The sequence below is a fragment of the Equus asinus genome, unplaced genomic scaffold (genome assembly GCF_041296235.1).
Source record: "Equus asinus isolate D_3611 breed Donkey unplaced genomic scaffold, EquAss-T2T_v2 contig_816, whole genome shotgun sequence".
Classification (NCBI taxonomy): domain Eukaryota; kingdom Metazoa; phylum Chordata; class Mammalia; order Perissodactyla; family Equidae; genus Equus; species Equus asinus.
This window is the reverse complement of record NW_027225534.1, coordinates 8,944,426-8,966,820: the sequence shown is the minus strand read 5'-3', so window position 1 is coordinate 8,966,820 and position 22,395 is coordinate 8,944,426.

The following is a 22,395-nucleotide window of genomic DNA, read 5'->3' as shown; positions in this document are numbered from 1 at the left end:
ATGTTCCCGGTACTCTGTCAGAGCACTGGGCAGAGACAGTTGTTTCTTAGCTTCCCAATGAGCTGGAAGCAAGATGCTTTGGGGCCTCTCTGCCCCTTTGCAAACAAGGCATCCCTTTGGGCCTTTCAGCTCTAGGGCAATGGAGCACACCCAGAGCAGAAGTTCTACCTCAGCCAGATCAGGCCTGCCAAGAAACTGCTTTTCACAGGCCTTCGTAAGAGGTGTTCCCGGAAGGCTGTAAGAGTACCTGGCAGAGCGAGTTGTTTCTTAGCTTCAAAAACAGCTGGAAGCAACATGATTTGGGGCCTCTCTCCCCCTTTGGAAACAAAGCAGCCTTTGTGCCTGGCAGCTCTAGGCCAAAGTAGCACACCCAGAGCACAAGTTCTACCTCAGCCAGATAAGGCCTGTCAAGAAGCTGCGTTTCACAGGCCTTTGTATGTGACGTTCCCGGTTGGCTTTGAGAGCACTGTGCAGAGCCAGTTGTTTTAGCTTCCCAGAGAGCAGGAAGCAAGATGCTTTGGGGCCTCTCTCACACTTTGGAAATAAAGGCAGCCCTTTGGGCCTGGCAGCCCTAGGCCAATGGAGTACACCCAGAGCAGAAGTTCTACCTCAGCCAGATCAGGCCTTCCAAGAAACTGCGTCTCACAGGCCTTTCTCTGTCACGTTGCCGGTAGGCTGTGAGAGCACTGTGCAGAGCCAGTTGTTTCTTAGCTTCCCAAAGATTTGGAAGCAAGATACTTTGGGGACTCTCAGCCCCTTTGGAAACAAGGCGGCCCTTTGGGCCTGGCAGCTCTAGGCCAAAGTAGCACGCCCAGAGCAGGAGTTCTACTTCAGCCAGATCAGGCCTGCCAAGAAACTGCGTTTCACAGGCCTTGGTGAGAGATGTTCCCGGTAGGCTGTAAGAGCACTGGGCAGAGCCAGTTGTTTCTTACCTTCCTGAAAAGCTGGAAGCAAGACGCTTGGGACCCCTCTGCCCGTTTGGGAACAAGGCAGCCTTTTGGGTCGGGAAGCTCTAGGCCAATGGAGCACACGCAGAGCAGGAGTTCTACTTCAGCCTGATCAGGCCTGCAAAGAAACAGCGTTTGACAGGCCTTGGTAAGAGATGTTCCCGGTAGGTGTAAGAGCACTGGGCAGAGCCAGTTGTTTCTTAGCTTCGCAAAGACCGGGAAGCAAGATGCTTTGGGCCTCTCTGCCCCTTGGAAACAGGGCAGCACTTGGGGCCTGGCAGCTCTAGGGCAATGGAGCACACCCAGAGCCGGAGTTCTACTTCAGCCAGATGAGGCCTGCCAAGAAACTGCGTTTCACAGGCCTTTCAAAGACATGTTCCCGGTAGGCTGTAAGAGCACGGGGCAGAGCGAGTTGGTTCTTAGCTTCCCAGAGAGCTGGAAGCAAGATGCTTTGGGGCCTCTCTGCCCCTTTGGAAACAAGGCAGCACCTTGGGCCTGGCAGCTCTAGGGCAATGGAGCACACCCAGAGCAGAAGTTCTACTTCAGCCAAACCAGGCCTGCCAGGAAACGGCGTTTCACAGGCCTTGGTAAGAGATGTTCCCGGTAGGCTGTAAGAGCACTGGGCAACGCCAGATGTTTCTTAGCTTCCCGAAGAGCTGGAAGCAAGATGCTTTGGTGCCACTCTCTCACTTTGGAATCAAGGCAGCCCTTTGGGGCAGGTAGCTCCAGGCCAGTGGAGCACACCCAGAGCAGAAGTTCTACTTCGGCCAGTTCAGGCCACCAACAAACTGCGTTTCACAGGCCTTGGTAAGAGATGTTCCCGGTAGGCTGTAAGAGCACTGGGCAACTCCAGATGTTTCTTAGCTTCCCAAAGAGCTGGAAGCAAGATGCTTTGGGGCCTCTCTGCCCCTTTGCAAACAAGGCGGCCCTTTGGGCCAGGCAGCTCTAGGCCAATGGAGCACACCCAGAGCAGAAGTTCTACTTCAGCTAGATCAGGCCACCAACAAAGTGCGTTTCACAGGCCTTGGTAAGAGATTTTCTCTCAGGCTGTAAGAGCACTGGGCAGAGCCAGTTGTTTCTTAGCTTCCCGAAGAGCTGGAAGCAAGATGCTTTGGGGGCTCCCTGCCCCTTTGCCAACAAGGCCGACCTTTGGGCCTTTCAGCTCTAGGCCAATGGAGCACACCCAGAGCAGAAGTTCTACCTCAGCCAGATAAGGCCTGCCAAGAAACTGCGTTTCAAAGGCTCTGGTAAGAGATGTTCCCGGTACTCTGTCAGAGCACTGGGCAGAGACAGTTGTTTCTTAGCTTCCCAATGAGCTGGAAGCAAGATGCTTTGGGGCCTCTCTGCCCCTTTGCAAACAAGGCATCCCTTTGGGCCTTTCAGCTCTAGGGCAATGGAGCACACCCAGAGCAGAAGTTCTACCTCAGCCAGATCAGGCCTGCCAAGAAACTGCTTTTCACAGGCCTTCGTAAGAGGTGTTCCCGGAAGGCTGTAAGAGTACCTGGCAGAGCGAGTTGTTTCTTAGCTTCAAAAACAGCTGGAAGCAACATGATTTGGGGCCTCTCTCCCCCTTTGGAAACAAAGCAGCCTTTGTGCCTGGCAGCTCTAGGCCAAAGTAGCACACCCAGAGCACAAGTTCTACCTCAGCCAGATAAGGCCTGTCAAGAAGCTGCGTTTCACAGGCCTTTGTATGTGACGTTCCCGGTTGGCTTTGAGAGCACTGTGCAGAGCCAGTTGTTTTAGCTTCCCAGAGAGCAGGAAGCAAGATGCTTTGGGGCCTCTCTCACACTTTGGAAATAAAGGCAGCCCTTTGGGCCTGGCAGCCCTAGGCCAATGGAGTACACCCAGAGCAGAAGTTCTACCTCAGCCAGATCAGGCCTTCCAAGAAACTGCGTCTCACAGGCCTTTCTCTGTCACGTTGCCGGTAGGCTGTGAGAGCACTGTGCAGAGCCAGTTGTTTCTTAGCTTCCCAAAGATTTGGAAGCAAGATACTTTGGGGACTCTCAGCCCCTTTGGAAACAAGGCGGCCCTTTGGGCCTGGCAGCTCTAGGCCAAAGTAGCACGCCCAGAGCAGGAGTTCTACTTCAGCCAGATCAGGCCTGCCAAGAAACTGCGTTTCACAGGCCTTGGTAAGAGATGTTCCCGGTAGGCTGTAAGAGCACTGGGCAGAGCCAGTTGTTTCTTACCTTCCTGAAAAGCTGGAAGCAAGACGCTTGGGACCCCTCTGCCCGTTTGGGAACAAGGCAGCCTTTTGGGTCGGGAAGCTCTAGGCCAATGGAGCACACGCAGAGCAGGAGTTCTACTTCAGCCTGATCAGGCCTGCAAAGAAACAGCGTTTGACAGGCCTTGGTAAGAGATGTTCCCGGTAGGTGTAAGAGCACTGGGCAGAGCCAGTTGTTTCTTAGCTTCGCAAAGACCGGGAAGCAAGATGCTTTGGGCCTCTCTGCCCCTTGGAAACAGGGCAGCACTTGGGGCCTGGCAGCTCTAGGGCAATGGAGCACACCCAGAGCCGGAGTTCTACTTCAGCCAGATGAGGCCTGCCAAGAAACTGCGTTTCACAGGCCTTTCAAAGACATGTTCCCGGTAGGCTGTAAGAGCACGGGGCAGAGCGAGTTGGTTCTTAGCTTCCCAGAGAGCTGGAAGCAAGATGCTTTGGGGCCTCTCTGCCCCTTTGGAAACAAGGCAGCACCTTGGGCCTGGCAGCTCTAGGGCAATGGAGCACACCCAGAGCAGAAGTTCTACTTCAGCCAAACCAGGCCTGCCAGGAAACGGCGTTTCACAGGCCTTGGTAAGAGATGTTCCCGGTAGGCTGTAAGAGCACTGGGCAACTCCAGATGTTTCTTAGCTTCCCAAAGAGCTGGAAGCAAGATGCTTTGGGGCCTCTCTGCCCCTTTGCAAACAAGGCGGCCCTTTGGGCCAGGCAGCTCTAGGCCAATGGAGCACACCCAGAGCAGAAGTTCTACTTCAGCTAGATCAGGCCACCAACAAAGTGCGTTTCACAGGCCTTGGTAAGAGATTTTCTCTCAGGCTGTAAGAGCACTGGGCAGAGCCAGTTGTTTCTTAGCTTCCCGAAGAGCTGGAAGCAAGATGCTTTGGGGGCTCACTGCCCCTTTGCCAACAAGGCCGACCTTTGGGGCTTTCAGCTCTAGGCCAATGGAGCACACCCAGAGCAGAAGTTCTACCTCAGCCAGATAAGGCCTGCCAAGAAACTGCGTTTCAAAGGCTCTGGTAAGAGATGTTCCCGGTACTCTGTCAGAGCACTGGGCAGAGACAGTTGTTTCTTAGCTTCCCAAAGAGCTGGAAGCAAGATGCTTTGGGGCCTCTCTGCCCCTTTGCAAACAAGGCATCCCTTTGGGCCTTTCAGCTCTAGGGCAATGGAGCACACCCAGAGCAGAAGTTCTACCTCAGCCAGATCAGGCCTGCCAAGAAACTGCTTTTCACAGGCCTTCGTAAGAGGTGTTCCCGGAAGGCTGTAAGAGTACCTGGCAGAGCGAGTTGTTTCTTAGCTTCAAAAACAGCTGGAAGCAACATGATTTGGGGCCTCTCTCCCCCTTTGGAATCAAAGCAGCCTTTGTGCCTGGCAGCTCTAGGCCAAAGTAGCACACCCAGAGCACAAGTTCTACCTCAGCCAGATAAGGCCTGTCAAGAAGCTGCGTTTCACAGGCCTTTGTATGTGACGTTCCCGGTTGGCTTTGAGAGCACTGTGCAGAGCCAGTTGTTTTAGCTTCCCAGAGAGCAGGAAGCAAGATGCTTTGGGGCCTCTCTCACACTTTGGAAATAAAGGCAGCCCTTTGGGCCTGGCAGCCCTAGGCCAATGGAGTACACCCAGAGCAGAAGTTCTACCTCAGCCAGATCAGGCCTTCCAAGAAACTGCGTCTCACAGGCCTTTCTCTGTCACGTTGCCGGTAGGCTGTGAGAGCACTGTGCAGAGCCAGTTGTTTCTTAGCTTCCCAAAGATTTGGAAGCAAGATACTTTGGGGACTCTCAGCCCCTTGGGAAACAAGGCGGCCCTTTGGGCCTGGCAGCTCTAGGCCAAAGTAGCACGCCCAGAGCAGGAGTTCTACTTCAGCCAGATCAGGCCTGCCAAGAAACTGCGTTTCACAGGCCTTGGTAAGAGATGTTCCCGGTAGGCTGTAAGAGCACTGGGCAGAGCCAGTTGTTTCTTACCTTCCTGAAAAGCTGGAAGCAAGACGCTTGGGACCCCTCTGCCCGTTTGGGAACAAGGCAGCCTTTTGGGTCGGGAAGCTCTAGGCCAATGGAGCACACGCAGAGCAGGAGTTCTACTTCAGCCTGATCAGGCCTGCAAAGAAACAGCGTTTGACAGGCCTTGGTAAGAGATGTTCCCGGTAGGTGTAAGAGCACTGGGCAGAGCCAGTTGTTTCTTAGCTTCGCAAAGACCGGGAAGCAAGATGCTTTGGGCCTCTCTGCCCCTTGGAAACAGGGCAGCACTTGGGGCCTGGCAGCTCTAGGGCAATGGAGCACACCCAGAGCCGGAGTTCTACTTCAGCCAGATGAGGCCTGCCAAGAAACTGCGTTTCACAGGCCTTTCAAAGACATGTTCCCGGTAGGCTGTAAGAGCACGGGGCAGAGCGAGTTGGTTCTTAGCTTCCCAGAGAGCTGGAAGCAAGATGCTTTGGGGCCTCTCTGCCCCTTTGGAAACAAGGCAGCACCTTGGGCCTGGCAGCTCTAGGGCAATGGAGCACACCCAGAGCAGAAGTTCTACTTCAGCCAAACCAGGCCTGCCAGGAAACGGCGTTTCACAGGCCTTGGTAAGAGATGTTCCCGGTAGGCTGTAAGAGCACTGGGCAACGCCAGATGTTTCTTAGCTTCCCGAAGAGCTGGAAGCAAGATGCTTTGGTGCCACTCTCTCACTTTGGAATCAAGGCAGCCCTTTGGGGCAGGTAGCTCCAGGCCAGTGGAGCACACCCAGAGCAGAAGTTCTACTTCGGCCAGTTCAGGCCACCAACAAACTGCGTTTCACAGGCCTTGGTAAGAGATGTTCCCGGTAGGCTGTAAGAGCACTGGGCAACTCCAGATGTTTCTTAGCTTCCCAAAGAGCTGGAAGCAAGATGCTTTGGGGCCTCTCTGCCCCTTTGCAAACAAGGCGGCCCTTTGGGCCAGGCAGCTCTAGGCCAATGGAGCACACCCAGAGCAGAAGTTCTACTTCAGCTAGATCAGGCCACCAACAAAGTGCGTTTCACAGGCCTTGGTAAGAGATTTTCTCTCAGGCTGTAAGAGCACTGGGCAGAGCCAGTTGTTTCTTAGCTTTCCGAAGAGCTGGAAGCAAGATGCTTTGGGGGCTCCCTGCCCCTTTGCCAACAAGGCCGACCTTTGGGCCTTTCAGCTCTAGGCCAATGGAGCACACCCAGAGCAGAAGTTCTACCTCAGCCAGATAAAGCCTGCCAAGAAACTGCGTTTCAAAGGCTCTGGTAAGAGATGTTCCCGGTACTCTGTCAGAGCACTGGGCAGAGACAGTTGTTTCTTAGCTTCCCAATGAGCTGGAAGCAAGATGCTTTGGGGCCTCTCTGCCCCTTTGCAAACAAGGCATCCCTTTGGGCCTTTCAGCTCTAGGGCAATGGAGCACACCCAGAGCAGAAGTTCTACCTCAGCCAGATCAGGCCTGCCAAGAAACTGCTTTTCACAGGCCTTCGTAAGAGGTGTTCCCGGAAGGCTGTAAGAGTACCTGGCAGAGCGAGTTGTTTCTTAGCTTCAAAAACAGCTGGAAGCAACATGATTTGGGGCCTCTCTCCCCCTTTGGAAACAAAGCAGCCTTTGTGCCTGGCAGCTCTAGGCCAAAGTAGCACACCCAGAGCACAAGTTCTACCTCAGCCAGATAAGGCCTGTCAAGAAGCTGCGTTTCACAGGCCTTTGTATGTGACGTTCCCGGTTGGCTTTGAGAGCACTGTGCAGAGCCAGTTGTTTTAGCTTCCCAGAGAGCAGGAAGCAAGATGCTTTGGGGCCTCTCTCACACTTTGGAAATAAAGGCAGCCCTTTGGGCCTGGCAGCCCTAGGCCAATGGAGTACACCCAGAGCAGAAGTTCTACCTCAGCCAGATCAGGCCTTCCAAGAAACTGCGTCTCACAGGCCTTTCTCTGTCACGTTGCCGGTAGGCTGTGAGAGCACTGTGCAGAGCCAGTTGTTTCTTAGCTTCCCAAAGATTTGGAAGCAAGATACTTTGGGGACTCTCAGCCCCTTGGGAAACAAGGCGGCCCTTTGGGCCTGGCAGCTCTAGGCCAAAGTAGCACGCCCAGAGCAGGAGTTCTACTTCAGCCAGATCAGGCCTGCCAAGAAACTGCGTTTCACAGGCCTTGGTAAGAGATGTTCCCGGTAGGCTGTAAGAGCACTGGGCAGAGCCAGTTGTTTCTTACCTTCCTGAAAAGCTGGAAGCAAGACGCTTGGGACCCCTCTGCCCGTTTGGGAACAAGGCAGCCTTTTGGGTCGGGAAGCTCTAGGCCAATGGAGCACACGCAGAGCAGGAGTTCTACTTCAGCCTGATCAGGCCTGCAAAGAAACAGCGTTTGACAGGCCTTGGTAAGAGATGTTCCCGGTAGGTGTAAGAGCACTGGGCAGAGCCAGTTGTTTCTTAGCTTCGCAAAGACCGGGAAGCAAGATGCTTTGGGCCTCTCTGCCCCTTGGAAACAGGGCAGTACTTGGGGCCTGGCAGCTCTAGGGCAATGGAGCACACCCAGAGCCGGAGTTCTACTTCAGCCAGATGAGGCCTGCCAAGAAACTGCGTTTCACAGGCCTTTCAAAGACATGTTCCCGGTAGGCTGTAAGAGCACGGGGCAGAGCGAGTTGGTTCTTAGCTTCCCAGAGAGCTGGAAGCAAGATGCTTTGGGGCCTCTCTGCCCCTTTGGAAACAAGGCAGCACCTTGGGCCTGGCAGCTCTAGGGCAATGGAGCACACCCAGAGCAGAAGTTCTACTTCAGCCAAACCAGGCCTGCCAGGAAACGGCGTTTCACAGGCCTTGGTAAGAGATGTTCCCGGTAGGCTGTAAGAGCACTGGGCAACTCCAGATGTTTCTTAGCTTCCCAAAGAGCTGGAAGCAAGATGCTTTGGGGCCTCTCTGCCCCTTTGCAAACAAGGCGGCCCTTTGGGCCAGGCAGCTCTAGGCCAATGGAGCACACCCAGAGCAGAAGTTCTACTTCAGCTAGATCAGGCCACCAACAAAGTGCGTTTCACAGGCCTTGGTAAGAGATTTTCTCTCAGGCTGTAAGAGCACTGGGCAGAGCCAGTTGTTTCTTAGCTTCCCGAAGAGCTGGAAGCAAGATGCTTTGGGGGCTCACTGCCCCTTTGCCAACAAGGCCGACCTTTGGGGCTTTCAGCTCTAGGCCAATGGAGCACACCCAGAGCAGAAGTTCTACCTCAGCCAGATAAGGCCTGCCAAGAAACTGCGTTTCAAAGGCTCTGGTAAGAGATGTTCCCAGTACTCTGTCAGAGCACTGGGCAGAGACAGTTGTTTCTTAGCTTCCCAAAGAGCTGGAAGCAAGATGCTTTGGGGCCTCTCTGCCCCTTTGCAAACAAGGCATCCCTTTGGGCCTTTCAGCTCTAGGGCAATGGAGCACACCCAGAGCAGAAGTTCTACCTCAGCCAGATCAGGCCTGCCAAGAAACTGCTTTTCACAGGCCTTCGTAAGAGGTGTTCCCGGAAGGCTGTAAGAGTACCTGGCAGAGCGAGTTGTTTCTTAGCTTCAAAAACAGCTGGAAGCAACATGATTTGGGGCCTCTCTCCCCCTTTGGAATCAAAGCAGCCTTTGTGCCTGGCAGCTCTAGGCCAAAGTAGCACACCCAGAGCACAAGTTCTACCTCAGCCAGATAAGGCCTGTCAAGAAGCTGCGTTTCACAGGCCTTTGTATGTGACGTTCCCGGTTGGCTTTGAGAGCACTGTGCAGAGCCAGTTGTTTTAGCTTCCCAGAGAGCAGGAAGCAAGATGCTTTGGGGCCTCTCTCACACTTTGGAAATAAAGGCAGCCCTTTGGGCCTGGCAGCCCTAGGCCAATGGAGTACACCCAGAGCAGAAGTTCTACCTCAGCCAGATCAGGCCTTCCAAGAAACTGCGTCTCACAGGCCTTTCTCTGTCACGTTGCCGGTAGGCTGTGAGAGCACTGTGCAGAGCCAGTTGTTTCTTAGCTTCCCAAAGATTTGGAAGCAAGATACTTTGGGGACTCTCAGCCCCTTGGGAAACAAGGCGGCCCTTTGGGCCTGGCAGCTCTAGGCCAAAGTAGCACGCCCAGAGCAGGAGTTCTACTTCAGCCAGATCAGGCCTGCCAAGAAACTGCGTTTCACAGGCCTTGGTAAGAGATGTTCCCGGTAGGCTGTAAGAGCACTGGGCAGAGCCAGTTGTTTCTTACCTTCCTGAAAAGCTGGAAGCAAGACGCTTGGGACCCCTCTGCCCGTTTGGGAACAAGGCAGCCTTTTGGGTCGGGAAGCTCTAGGCCAATGGAGCACACGCAGAGCAGGAGTTCTACTTCAGCCTGATCAGGCCTGCAAAGAAACAGCGTTTGACAGGCCTTGGTAAGAGATGTTCCCGGTAGGTGTAAGAGCACTGGGCAGAGCCAGTTGTTTCTTAGCTTCGCAAAGACCGGGAAGCAAGATGCTTTGGGCCTCTCTGCCCCTTGGAAACAGGGCAGCACTTGGGGCCTGGCAGCTCTAGGGCAATGGAGCACACCCAGAGCCGGAGTTCTACTTCAGCCAGATGAGGCCTGCCAAGAAACTGCGTTTCACAGGCCTTTCAAAGACATGTTCCCGGTAGGCTGTAAGAGCACGGGGCAGAGCGAGTTGGTTCTTAGCTTCCCAGAGAGCTGGAAGCAAGATGCTTTGGGGCCTCTCTGCCCCTTTGGAAACAAGGCAGCACCTTGGGCCTGGCAGCTCTAGGGCAATGGAGCACACCCACAGCAGAAGTTCTACTTCAGGCGGATCAGTCCTGCCCAGAAACTGCGTTTCACAGCCCTTGGTAAGAGATGTTCACGGTAGGCTGTGAGAGCACTGGGCAGAACCAGTTGTTTTTTAGCTTCCCAATGTGCTGGAGGCAAGATGCTTTGGGGCCTCTCTCACCCTTTGGAAACAAGGCAGCCCTTAGGTCCTGGTAGCTCTAGGCCTATGTAGCACAACCAGAACAGAAGTTCTACTTCAGCCAGGTCAGGCCTGCCAAGAAACTGCGTTTCACAGGCCTTTCAAAGAGATGTTCTCTTAGGCTGTAAGAGCACTGGGCAGAGCCAGCTGTTTCTTAGCTTCCCGAAGAGCTGGGAGCAAGATGCTTTGGTGCCACTCTCTCACTTTGGAATCAAGGCAGCCCTTTGCGCCAGGTAGCTCTAGGCCAGTGGAGCACACCCAGAGCAGAAGTTCTACTTCGGCCAGTTCAGGCCACCAACAAACTGCGTTTCACAGGCCTTGGTAAGAGATGTTCCCGGTAGGCTGTAAGAGCACTGGGCAACGCCAGATGTTTCTTAGCTTCCCGAAGAGCTGGAAGCAAGATGCTTTGGGGGCTCTCTGCCCCTTTGCAAACAAGGCGGCCCTTTGGGCCAGGCAGCTCTAGGCCAATGGAGCACACCCAGAGCAGAAGTTCTACTTCAGCTAGATCAGGCCACCAACAAAGTGCGTTTCACAGGCCTTGGTAAGAGATTTTCTCTTAGGCTGTAAGAGCACTGGGCAGAGCCAGTTGTTTCTTAGCTTCCCAAAGAGCTGGAAGCAAGATGCTTTGGGGGCTCCCTGCCCCTTTGCCAACAAGGCCGACCTTTGGGGCTTTCAGCTCTAGGCCAATGGAGCACACCCAGAGCAGAAGTTCTACCTCAGCCAGATCAGGCCTGCCAAGAAACTGCTTTTCACAGGCCTTCGTAAGAGGTGTTCCCGGAAGGCTGTAAGAGTACCTGGCAGAGCGAGTTGTTTCTTAGCTTCAAAAACAGCTGGAAGCAACATGATTTGGGGCCTCTCTCCCCCTTTGGAAACAAAGCAGCCTTTGTGCCTGGCAGCTCTAGGCCAAAGTAGCACACCCAGATCACAAGTTCTACCTCAGCCAGATAAGGCCTGTCAAGAAGCTGCGTTTCACAGGCCTTTGTATGTGACGTTCCCGGTTGGCTTTGAGAGCACTGTGCAGAGCCAGTTGTTTTAGCTTCCCAGAGAGCAGGAAGCAAGATGCTTTGGGGCCTCTCTCACACTTTGGAAATAAAGGCAGCCCTTTGGGCCTGGCAGCCCTAGGCCAATGGAGGACACCCAGAGCAGAAGTTCTACCTCAGCCAGATCAGGCCTTCCAAGAAACTGCGTCTCACAGGCCTTTCTCTGTCACGTTGCCGGTAGGCTGTGAGGGCACTGTGAAGAGCCAGTTGTTTCTTAGCTTCCCAAAGATTTGGAAGCAAGATACTTTGGGGACTCTCAGCCCCTTTGGAAACAAGGCGGCCCTTTGGGCCTGGCAGCTCTAGGCCAAAGTAGCACACCCAGAGCAGGAGTTCTACTTCAGCCAGATCAGGCCTGCCAAGAAACTGCGTTTCACAGGCCTTGGTAAGAGATGTTCCCGGTAGGCTGTGAGAGCACTGTGGAGAGCCAGTTGCTTTAGCTTCCCACAGAGCTGGAAGCAAGATGCTTTGGGGCCTCTCTCTCCCTTTGGACACAAGGCAGCCGTTTGGGCCTGGCAGCTCTAGGCCAATGGAGCACACCCACAGCAGAAGTTCTACTTCAGGCGGATCAGTCCTGCCCAGAAACTGCGTTTCACAGCCCTTGGTAAGAGATGTTCACGGTAGGCTGTGAGAGCACTGGGCAGAACCAGTTGTTTTTTAGCTTCCCAAAGTGCTGGAGGCAAGATGCTTTGGGGCCTCTCTCACCCTTTGGAAACAAGGCAGCCCTTAGGTCCTGGTAGCTCTAGGCCTATGTAGCACAACCAGAACAGAAGTTCTACTTCAGCCAGGTCAGGCCTGCCAAGAAACTGTGTTTCACAGGCCTTTCAAAGAGATGTTCTCTTAGGCTGTAAGAGCACTGGGCAGAGCCAGCTGTTTCTTAGCTTCCCGAAGAGCTGGGAGCAAGATGCTTTGGTGACACTCTCTCACTTTGGAATCAAGGCAGCCCTTTGCGCCAGGTAGCTCTAGGCCAGTGGAGCACACCCAGAGCAGAAGTTCTACTTCGGCCAGTTCAGGCCACCAACAAACTGCGTTTCACAGGCCTTGGTAAGAGATGTTCCCGGTATGCTGTAAGAGCACTGGGCAACGCCAGATGCTTCTTAGCTTCCCGAAGAGCTGGAAGCAAGATGCTTTGGGGGCTCCCTGCCCCTTTGCCAACAAGGCCGACCTTTGGGGCTTTCAGCTCTAGGCCAATGGAGCACACCCAGAGCAGAAGTTCTACCTCAGCCAGATAAGGCCTGCCAAGAAACTGCGTTTCAAAGGCTCTGGTAAGAGATGTTCCCGGTACTCTGTCAGAGCACTGGGCAGAGACAGTTGTTTCTTAGCTTCCCAAAGAGCTGGAAGCAAGATGCTTTGGGGCCTCTCTGCCCCTTTGCAAACAAGGCATCCCTTTGGGCCTTTCAGCTCTAGGCCAATGGAGCACACCCAGAGCAGAAGTCCTACTTCAGCCAGATCAGGCCTGCCAAGGAACTGCGTTTCAGAGGCCTTTGTATGTGACGTTCCCGGTAGGCTGTGAGAGCACGGTGCAGAGCCAGTTGTTTCCTTGTTTCCCAAACAGCTGGAAGCAAGACGCTTTGGGGCCTCTCTGCCCCTTTGGAAACAAGGCAGCACGTTGGGTCTGGCAGCTCTAGGGCAATGGAGCACAACCAGAGCAGAAGTTCTACTTCTTCCAGATCAGGCCTGCCTAGAAAGTGCGTTTCACAGGCCTTGATAAGAGATGTTCTCTTAGGCTATAAGAGCACTGGGCACAGCGAGTTGTTTCTTAGCTTCCCAAGAGGTGGAAGCAAGATGCTTTGGGGCCTCTCTCCCCCTTTGGAAACAAGGCAGCCCTTTGGGCCTTTCAGCTCTAGGGCAATGGAGCACACCCAGAGCAGAAGTTCTACCTCAGCCAGATCAGGCCTGCCAAGAAACTGCTTTTCACAGGCCTTCGTAAGAGGTGTTCCCGGAAGGCTGTAAGAGTACCTGGCAGAGCGAGTTGTTTCTTAGCTTCAAAAACAGCTGGAAGCAACATGATTTGGGGCCTCTCTCCCCCTTTGGAAACAAAGCAGCCTTTGTGCCTGGCAGCTCTAGGCCAAAGTAGCACACCCAGAGCACAAGTTCTACCTCAGCCAGATAAGGCCTGTCAAGAAGCTGCGTTTCACAGGCCTTTGTATGTGACGTTCCCGGTTGGCTTTGAGAGCACTGTGCAGAGCCAGTTGTTTTAGCTTCCCAGAGAGCAGGAAGCAAGATGCTTTGGGGCCTCTCTCACACTTTGGAAATAAAGGCAGCCCTTTGGGCCTGGCAGCCCTAGGCCAATGGAGTACACCCAGAGCAGAAGTTCTACCTCAGCCAGATCAGGCCTTCCAAGAAACTGCGTCTCACAGGCCTTTCTCTGTCACGTTGCCGGTAGGCTGTGAGAGCACTGTGCAGAGCCAGTTGTTTCTTAGCTTCCCAAAGATTTGGAAGCAAGATACTTTGGGGACTCTCAGCCCCTTTGGAAACAAGGCGGCCCTTTGGGCCTGGCAGCTCTAGGCCAAAGTAGCACGCCCAGAGCAGGAGTTCTACTTCAGCCAGATCAGGCCTGCCAAGAAACTGCGTTTCACAGGCCTTGGTAAGAGATGTTCCCGGTAGGCTGTGAGAGCACTGTGGAGAGCCAGTTGCTTTAGCTTCCCACAGAGCTGGAAGCAAGATGCTTTGGGGCCTCTCTCTCCCTTTGGACACAAGGCAGCCGTTTGGGCCTGGCAGCTCTAGGCCAATGGAGCACACCCACAGCAGAAGTTCTACTTCAGGCGGATCAGTCCTGCCCAGAAACTGCATTTCACAGCCCTTGGTAAGAGATGTTCACGGTAGGCTGTGAGAGCACTGGGCAGAACCAGTTGTTTTTTAGCTTCCCAAAGTGCTGGAGGCAAGATGCTTTGGGGCCTCTCTCACCCTTTGGAAACAAGGCAGCCCTTAGGTCCTGGTAGCTCTAGGCCTATGTAGCACAACCAGAACAGAAGTTCTACTTCAGCCAGGTCAGGCCTGCCAAGAAACTGCGTTTCACAGGCCTTTGGAAGAGATGTTCTCTTAGGCTGTAAGAGCACTGGGCAGAGCCAGCTGTTTCTTAGCTTCCCGAAGAGCTGGGAGCAAGATGCTTTGGTGCCACTCTCTCACTTTGGAATCAAGGCAGCCCTTTGCGCCAGGTAGCTCTAGGCCAGTGGAGCACACCCAGAGCAGAAGTTCTGCTTCGGCCAGTTCAGGCCACCAACAAACTGCGTTTCACAGGCCTTGGTAAGAGATGTTCCCGGTAGGCTTTAAGAGCACTGGGCAACGCCAGATGTTTCTTAGCTTCCCGAAGAGCTGGAAGCAAGATGCTTTGGGGCCTCTCTGCCCCTTTGCAAACAAGGCGGCCCTTTGGGCCAGGCAGCTCTAGGCCAATGGAGCACACCCAGAGCAGAAGTTCTACTTCAGCTAGATCAGGCCACCAACAAAGTGCGTTTCACAGGCCTTGGTAAGAGATTTTCTCTTAGGCTGTAAGAGCACTGGGCAGAGCCAGTTGTTTCTTAGCTTCCCAAAGAGCTGGAAGCAAGATGCTTTGGGGGCTCCCTGCCCCTTTGCCAACAAGGCCGACCTTTGGGCCTTTCAGCTCTAGGCCAATGGAGCACACCCAGAGCAGAAGTTCTACCTCAGCCAGATAAGGCCTGCCAAGAAACTGCGTTTCAAAGGCTCTGGTAAGAGATGTTCCCGGTACTCTGTCAGAGCACTGGGCAGAGACAGTTGTTTCTTAGCTTCCCAAAGAGCTGGAAGCAAGATGCTTTGGGGCCTCTCTGCCCCTTTGCAAACAAGGCATCCCTTTGGGCCTTTCAGCTCTAGGCCAATGGAGCACACCCAGAGCAGAAGTCCTATTTCAGCCAGATCAGGCCTGCCAAGGAACTGCGTTTCAGAGGCCTTTGTATGTGACGTTCCCGGTAGGCTGTGAGAGCACGGTGCAGAGCCAGTTGTTTCCTTGTTTCCCAAACAGCTGGAAGCAAGACGCTTTGGGGCCTCTCTGCCCCTTTGGAAACAAGGCAGCACGTTGGGTCTGGCAGCTCTAGGGCAATGGAGCACAACCAGAGCAGAAGTTCTACTTCTTCCAGATCAGGCCTGCCTAGAAAGTGCGTTTCACAGGCCTTGATAAGAGATGTTCTCTTAGGCTATAAGAGCACTGGGCACAGCGAGTTGTTTCTTAGCTTCCCAAGAGGTGGAAGCAAGATGCTTTGGGGCCTCTCTCCCCCTTTGGAAACAAGGCAGCCCTTTGGGCCTTTCAGCTCTAGGGCAATGGAGCACACCCAGAGCAGAAGTTCTACCTCAGCCAGATCAGGCCTGCCAAGAAACTGCTTTTCACAGGCCTTCGTAAGAGGTGTTCCCGGAAGGCTGTAAGAGTACCTGGCAGAGCGAGTTGTTTCTTAGCTTCAAAAACAGCTGGAAGCAACATGATTTGGGGCCTCTCTCCCCCTTTGGAAACAAAGCAGCCTTTGTGCCTGGCAGCTCTAGGCCAAAGTAGCACACCCAGAGCACAAGTTCTACCTCAGCCAGATAAGGCCTGTCAAGAAGCTGCGTTTCACAGGCCTTTGTATGTGACGTTCCCGGTTGGCTTTGAGAGCACTGTGCAGAGCCAGTTGTTTTAGCTTCCCAGAGAGCAGGAAGCAAGATGCTTTGGGGCCTCTCTCACACTTTGGAAATAAAGGCAGCCCTTTGGGCCTGGCAGCCCTAGGCCAATGGAGTACACCCAGAGCAGAAGTTCTACCTCAGCCAGATCAGGCCTTCCAAGAAACTGCGTCTCACAGGCCTTTCTCTGTCACGTTGCCGGTAGGCTGTGAGAGCACTGTGCAGAGCCAGTTGTTTCTTAGCTTCCCAAAGATTTGGAAGCAAGATACTTTGGGGACTCTCAGCCCCTTTGGAAACAAGGCGGCCCTTTGGGCCTGGCAGCTCTAGGCCAAAGTAGCACGCCCAGAGCAGGAGTTCTACTTCAGCCAGATCAGGCCTGCCAAGAAACTGCGTTTCACAGGCCTTGGTAAGAGATGTTCCCGGTAGGCTGTGAGAGCACTGTGGAGAGCCAGTTGCTTTAGCTTCCCACAGAGCTGGAAGCAAGATGCTTTGGGGCCTCTCTCTCCCTTTGGACACAAGGCAGCCGTTTGCGCCTGGCAGCTCTAGGCCAATGGAGCACACCCACAGCAGAAGTTCTACTTCAGGCGGATCAGTCCTGCCCAGAAACTGCGTTTCACAGCCCTTGGTAAGAGATGTTCACGGTAGGCTGTGAGAGCACTGGGCAGAACCAGTTGTTTTTTAGCTTCCCAAAGTGCTGGAGGCAAGATGCTTTGGGGCCTCTCTCACCCTTTGGAAACAAGGCAGCCCTTAGGTCCTGGTAGCTCTAGGCCTATGTAGCACAACCAGAACAGAAGTTCTACTTCAGCCAGGTCAGGCCTGCCAAGAAACTGTGTTTCACAGGCCTTTCAAAGAGATGTTCTCTTAGGCTGTAAGAGCACTGGGCAGAGCCAGCTGTTTCTTAGCTTCCCGAAGAGCTGGGAGCAAGATGCTTTGGTGACACTCTCTCACTTTGGAATCAAGGCAGCCCTTTGCGCCAGGTAGCTCTAGGCCAGTGGAGCACACCCAGAGCAGAAGTTCTACTTCGGCCAGTTCAGGCCACCAACAAACTGCGTTTCACAGGCCTTGGTAAGAGATGTTCCCGGTAGGCTGTAAGAGCACTGGGCAACGCCAGATGCTTCTTAGCTTCCCGAAGAGCTGGAAGCAAGATGCTTTGGGGGCTCCCTGCCCCTTTGCCAACAAGGCCGACCTTTGGGGCTTTCAGCTCTAGGCCAATGGAGCACACCCAGAGCAGAAGTTCTACCTCAGCCAGATAAGGCCTGCCAAGAAACTGCGTTTCAAAGGCTCTGGTAAGAGATGTTCCCGGAAGAGCACTGGGCAGAGACAGCTGTTTCTTAGCTTCCCAAAGAGCTGGAAGCAAGATGCTTTGGGGCCTCTCTGCCCCTTTGCAAACAAGGCATCCCTTTGGGCCTTTCAGCTCTAGGCCAATGGAGCACACCCAGAGCAGAAGTCCTACTTCAGCCAGATCAGGCCTGCCAAGGAACTGCGTTTCAGAGGCCTTTGTATGTGACGTTCCCGGTAGGCTGTGAGAGCACGGTGCAGAGCCAGTTGTTTCCTTGTTTCCCAAACAGCTGGAAGCAAGACGCTTTGGGGCCTCTCTGCCCCTTTGGAAACAAGGCAGCACGTTGGGTCTGGCAGCTCTAGGGCAATGGAGCACAACCAGAGCAGAAGTTCTACTTCTTCCAGATCAGGCCTGCCTAGAAAGTGCGTTTCACAGGCCTTGATAAGAGATGTTCTCTTAGGCTATAAGAGCACTGGGCACAGCGAGTTGTTTCTTAGCTTCCCAAGAGGTGGAAGCAAGATGCTTTGGGGCCTCTCTCCCCCTTTGGAAACAAGGCAGCCCTTTGGGCCTTTCAGCTCTAGGGCAATGGAGCACACCCAGAGCAGAAGTTCTACCTCAGCCAGATCAGGCCTGCCAAGAAATTGCTTTTCACAGGCCTTCGTAAGAGGTGTTCCCGGAAGGCTGTAAGAGTACCTGGCAGAGCGAGTTGTTTCTTAGCTTCAAAAACAGCTGGAAGCAACATGATTTGGGGCCTCTCTCCCCCTTTGGAAACAAAGCAGCCTTTGTGCCTGGCAGCTCTAGGCCAAAGTAGCACACCCAGAGCACAAGTTCTACCTCAGCCAGATAAGGCCTGTCAAGAAGCTGCGTTTCACAGGCCTTTGTATGTGACGTTCCCGGTTGGCTTTGAGAGCACTGTGCAGAGCCAGTTGTTTTAGCTTCCCAGAGAGCAGGAAGCAAGATGCTTTGGGGCCTCTCTCACACTTTGGAAATAAAGGCAGCCCTTTGGGCCTGGCAGCCCTAGGCCAATGGAGTACACCCAGAGCAGAAGTTCTACCTCAGCCAGATCAGGCCTTCCAAGAAACTGCGTCTCACAGGCCTTTCTCTGTCACGTTGCCGGTAGGCTGTGAGAGCACTGTGCAGAGCCAGTTGTTTCTTAGCTTCCCAAAGATTTGGAAGCAAGATACTTTGGGGACTCTCAGCCCCTTTGGAAACAAGGCGGCCCTTTGGGCCTGGCAGCTCTAGGCCAAAGTAGCACGCCCAGAGCAGGAGTTCTACTTCAGCCAGATCAGGCCTGCCAAGAAACTGCGTTTCACAGGCCTTGGTAAGAGATGTTCCCGGTAGGCTGTGAGAGCACTGTGGAGAGCCAGTTGCTTTAGCTTCCCACAGAGCTGGAAGCAAGATGCTTTGGGGCCTCTCTCTCCCTTTGGACACAAGGCAGCCGTTTGGGCCTGGCAGCTCTAGGCCAATGGAGCACACCCACAGCAGAAGTTCTACTTCAGGCGGATCAGTCCTGCCCAGAAACTGCATTTCACAGCCCTTGGTAAGAGATGTTCACGGTAGGCTGTGAGAGCACTGGGCAGAACCAGTTGTTTTTTAGCTTCCCAAAGTGCTGGAGGCAAGATGCTTTGGGGCCTCTCTCACCCTTTGGAAACAAGGCAGCCCTTAGGTCCTGGTAGCTCTAGGCCTATGTAGCACAACCAGAACAGAAGTTCTACTTCAGCCAGGTCAGGCCTGCCAAGAAACTGCGTTTCACAGGCCTTTGGAAGAGATGTTCTCTTAGGCTGTAAGAGCACTGGGCAGAGCCAGCTGTTTCTTAGCTTCCCGAAGAGCTGGGAGCAAGATGCTTTGGTGCCACTCTCTCACTTTGGAATCAAGGCAGCCCTTTGCGCCAGGTAGCTCTAGGCCAGTGGAGCACACCCAGAGCAGAAGTTCTGCTTCGGCCAGTTCAGGCCACCAACAAACTGCGTTTCACAGGCCTTGGTAAGAGATGTTCCCGGTAGGCTTTAAGAGCACTGGGCAACGCCAGATGTTTCTTAGCTTCCCGAAGAGCTGGAAGCAAGATGCTTTGGGGCCTCTCTGCCCCTTTGCAAACAAGGCGGCCCTTTGGGCCAGGCAGCTCTAGGCCAATGGAGCACACCCAGAGCAGAAGTTCTACTTCAGCTAGATCAGGCCACCAACAAAGTGCGTTTCACAGGCCTTGGTAAGAGATTTTCTCTTAGGCTGTAAGAGCACTGGGCAGAGCCAGTTGTTTCTTAGCTTCCCAAAGAGCTGGAAGCAAGATGCTTTGGGGGCTCCCTGCCCCTTTGCCAACAAGGCCGACCTTTGGGCCTTTCAGCTCTAGGCCAATGGAGCACACCCAGAGCAGAAGTTCTACCTCAGCCAGATAAGGCCTGCCAAGAAACTGCGTTTCAAAGGCTCTGGTAAGAGATGTTCCCGGTACTCTGTCAGAGCACTGGGCAGAGACAGTTGTTTCTTAGCTTCCCAAAGAGCTGGAAGCAAGATGCTTTGGGGCCTCTCTGCCCCTTTGCAAACAAGGCATCCCTTTGGGCCTTTCAGCTCTAGGCCAATGGAGCACACCCAGAGCAGAAGTCCTACTTCAGCCAGATCAGGCCTGCCAAGGAACTGCGTTTCAGAGGCCTTTGTATGTGACGTTCCCGGTAGGCTGTGAGAGCACGGTGCAGAGCCAGTTGTTTCCTTGTTTCCCAAACAGCTGGAAGCAAGACGCTTTGGGGCCTCTCTGCCCCTTTGGAAACAAGGCAGCACGTTGGGTCTGGCAGCTCTAGGGCAATGGAGCACAACCAGAGCAGAAGTTCTACTTCTTCCAGATCAGGCCTGCCTAGAAAGTGCGTTTCACAGGCCTTGATAAGAGATGTTCTCTTAGGCTATAAGAGCACTGGGCACAGCGAGTTGTTTCTTAGCTTCCCAAGAGGTGGAAGCAAGATGCTTTGGGGCCTCTCTCCCCCTTTGGAAACAAGGCAGCCCTTTGGGCCTTTCAGCTCTAGGGCAATGGAGCACACCCAGAGCAGAAGTTCTACCTCAGCCAGATCAGGCCTGCCAAGAAACTGCTTTTCACAGGCCTTCGTAAGAGGTGTTCCCGGAAGGCTGTAAGAGTACCTGGCAGAGCGAGTTGTTTCTTAGCTTCAAAAACAGCTGGAAGCAACATGATTTGGGGCCTCTCTCCCCCTTTGGAAACAAAGCAGCCTTTGTGCCTGGCAGCTCTAGGCCAAAGTAGCACACCCAGAGCACAAGTTCTACCTCAGCCAGATAAGGCCTGTCAAGAAGCTGCGTTTCACAGGCCTTTGTATGTGACGTTCCCGGTTGGCTTTGAGAGCACTGTGCAGAGCCAGTTGTTTTAGCTTCCCAGAGAGCAGGAAGCAAGATGCTTTGGGGCCTCTCTCACACTTTGGAAATAAAGGCAGCCCTTTGGGCCTGGCAGCCCTAGGCCAATGGAGTACACCCAGAGCAGAAGTTCTACCTCAGCCAGATCAGGCCTTCCAAGAAACTGCGTCTCACAGGCCTTTCTCTGTCACGTTGCCGGTAGGCTGTGAGAGCACTGTGCAGAGCCAGTTGTTTCTTAGCTTCCCAAAGATTTGGAAGCAAGATACTTTGGGGACTCTCAGCCCCTTTGGAAACAAGGCGGCCCTTTGGGCCTGGCAGCTCTAGGCCAAAGTAGCACGCCCAGAGCAGGAGTTCTACTTCAGCCAGATCAGGCCTGCCAAGAAACTGCGTTTCACAGGCCTTGGTAAGAGATGTTCCCGGTAGGCTGTGAGAGCACTGTGGAGAGCCAGTTGCTTTAGCTTCCCACAGAGCTGGAAGCAAGATGCTTTGGGGCCTCTCTCTCCCTTTGGACACAAGGCAGCCGTTTGCGCCTGGCAGCTCTAGGCCAATGGAGCACACCCACAGCAGAAGTTCTACTTCAGGCGGATCAGTCCTGCCCAGAAACTGCGTTTCACAGCCCTTGGTAAGAGATGTTCACGGTAGGCTGTGAGAGCACTGGGCAGAACCAGTTGTTTTTTAGCTTCCCAAAGTGCTGGAGGCAAGATGCTTTGGGGCCTCTCTCACCCTTTGGAAACAAGGCAGCCCTTAGGTCCTGGTAGCTCTAGGCCTATGTAGCACAACCAGAACAGAAGTTCTACTTCAGCCAGGTCAGGCCTGCCAAGAAACTGCGTTTCACAGGCCTTTCAAAGAGATGTTCTCTTAGGCTGTAAGAGCACTGGGCAGAGCCAGCTGTTTCTTAGCTTCCCGAAGAGCTGGGAGCAAGATGCTTTGGTGCCACTCTCTCACTTTGGAATCAAGGCAGCCCTTTGCGCCAGGTAGCTCTAGGCCAGTGGAGCACACCCAGAGCAGAAGTTCTACTTCGGCCAGTTCAGGCCACCAACAAACTGCGTTTCACAGGCCTTGGTAAGAGATGTTCCCGGTAGGCTGTAAGAGCACTGGGCAACGCCAGATGTTTCTTAGCTTCCCGAAGAGCTGGAAGCAAGATGCTTTGGGGCCTCTCTGCCCCTTTGCAAACAAGGCGGCCCTTTGGGCCAGGCAGCTCTAGGCCAGTGGAGCACACCCAGAGCAGAAGTTCTACTTCAGCTAGATCAGGCCACCAACAAAGTGCGTTTCACAGGCCTTGGTAAGAGATTTTCTCTTAGGCTGTAAGAGCACTGGGCAGAGCCAGTTGTTTCTTAGCTTCCCAAAGAGCTGGAAGCAAGATGCTTTGGGGTCTCCCTGCCCCTTTGCCAACAAGGCCGACCTTTGGGCCTTTCAGCTCTAGGCCAATGGAGCACACCCAGAGCAGAAGTTCTACCTCAGCCAGATAAGGCCTGCCAAGAAACTGCGTTTCAAAGGCTCTGGTAAGAGATGTTCCCGGTACTCTGTCAGAGCACTGGGCAGAGACAGCTGTTTCTTAGCTTCCCAAAGAGCTGGAAGCAAGATGCTTTGGGGCCTCTCTGCCCCTTTGCAAACAAGGCATCCCTTTGGGCCTTTCAGCTCTAGGCCAATGGAGCACACCCAGAGCAGAAGTCCTACTTCAGCCAGATCAGGCCTGCCAAGGAACTGCGTTTCAGAGGCCTTTGTATGTGACGTTCCCGGTAGGCTGTGAGAGCACGGTGCAGAGCCAGTTGTTTCCTTGTTTCCCAAACAGCTGGAAGCAAGACGCTTTGGGGCCTCTCTGCCCCTTTGGAAACAAGGCAGCACGTTGGGTCTGGCAGCTCTAGGGCAATGGAGCACAACCAGAGCAGAAGTTCTACTTCTTCCAGATCAGGCCTGCCTAGAAAGTGCGTTTCACAGGCCTTGATAAGAGATGTTCTCTTAGGCTATAAGAGCACTGGGCACAGCGAGTTGTTTCTTAGCTTCCCAAGAGGTGGAAGCAAGATGCTTTGGGGCCTCTCTCCCCCTTTGGAAACAAGGCAGCCCTTTGGGCCTTTCAGCTCTAGGGCAATGGAGCACACCCAGAGCAGAAGTTCTACCTCA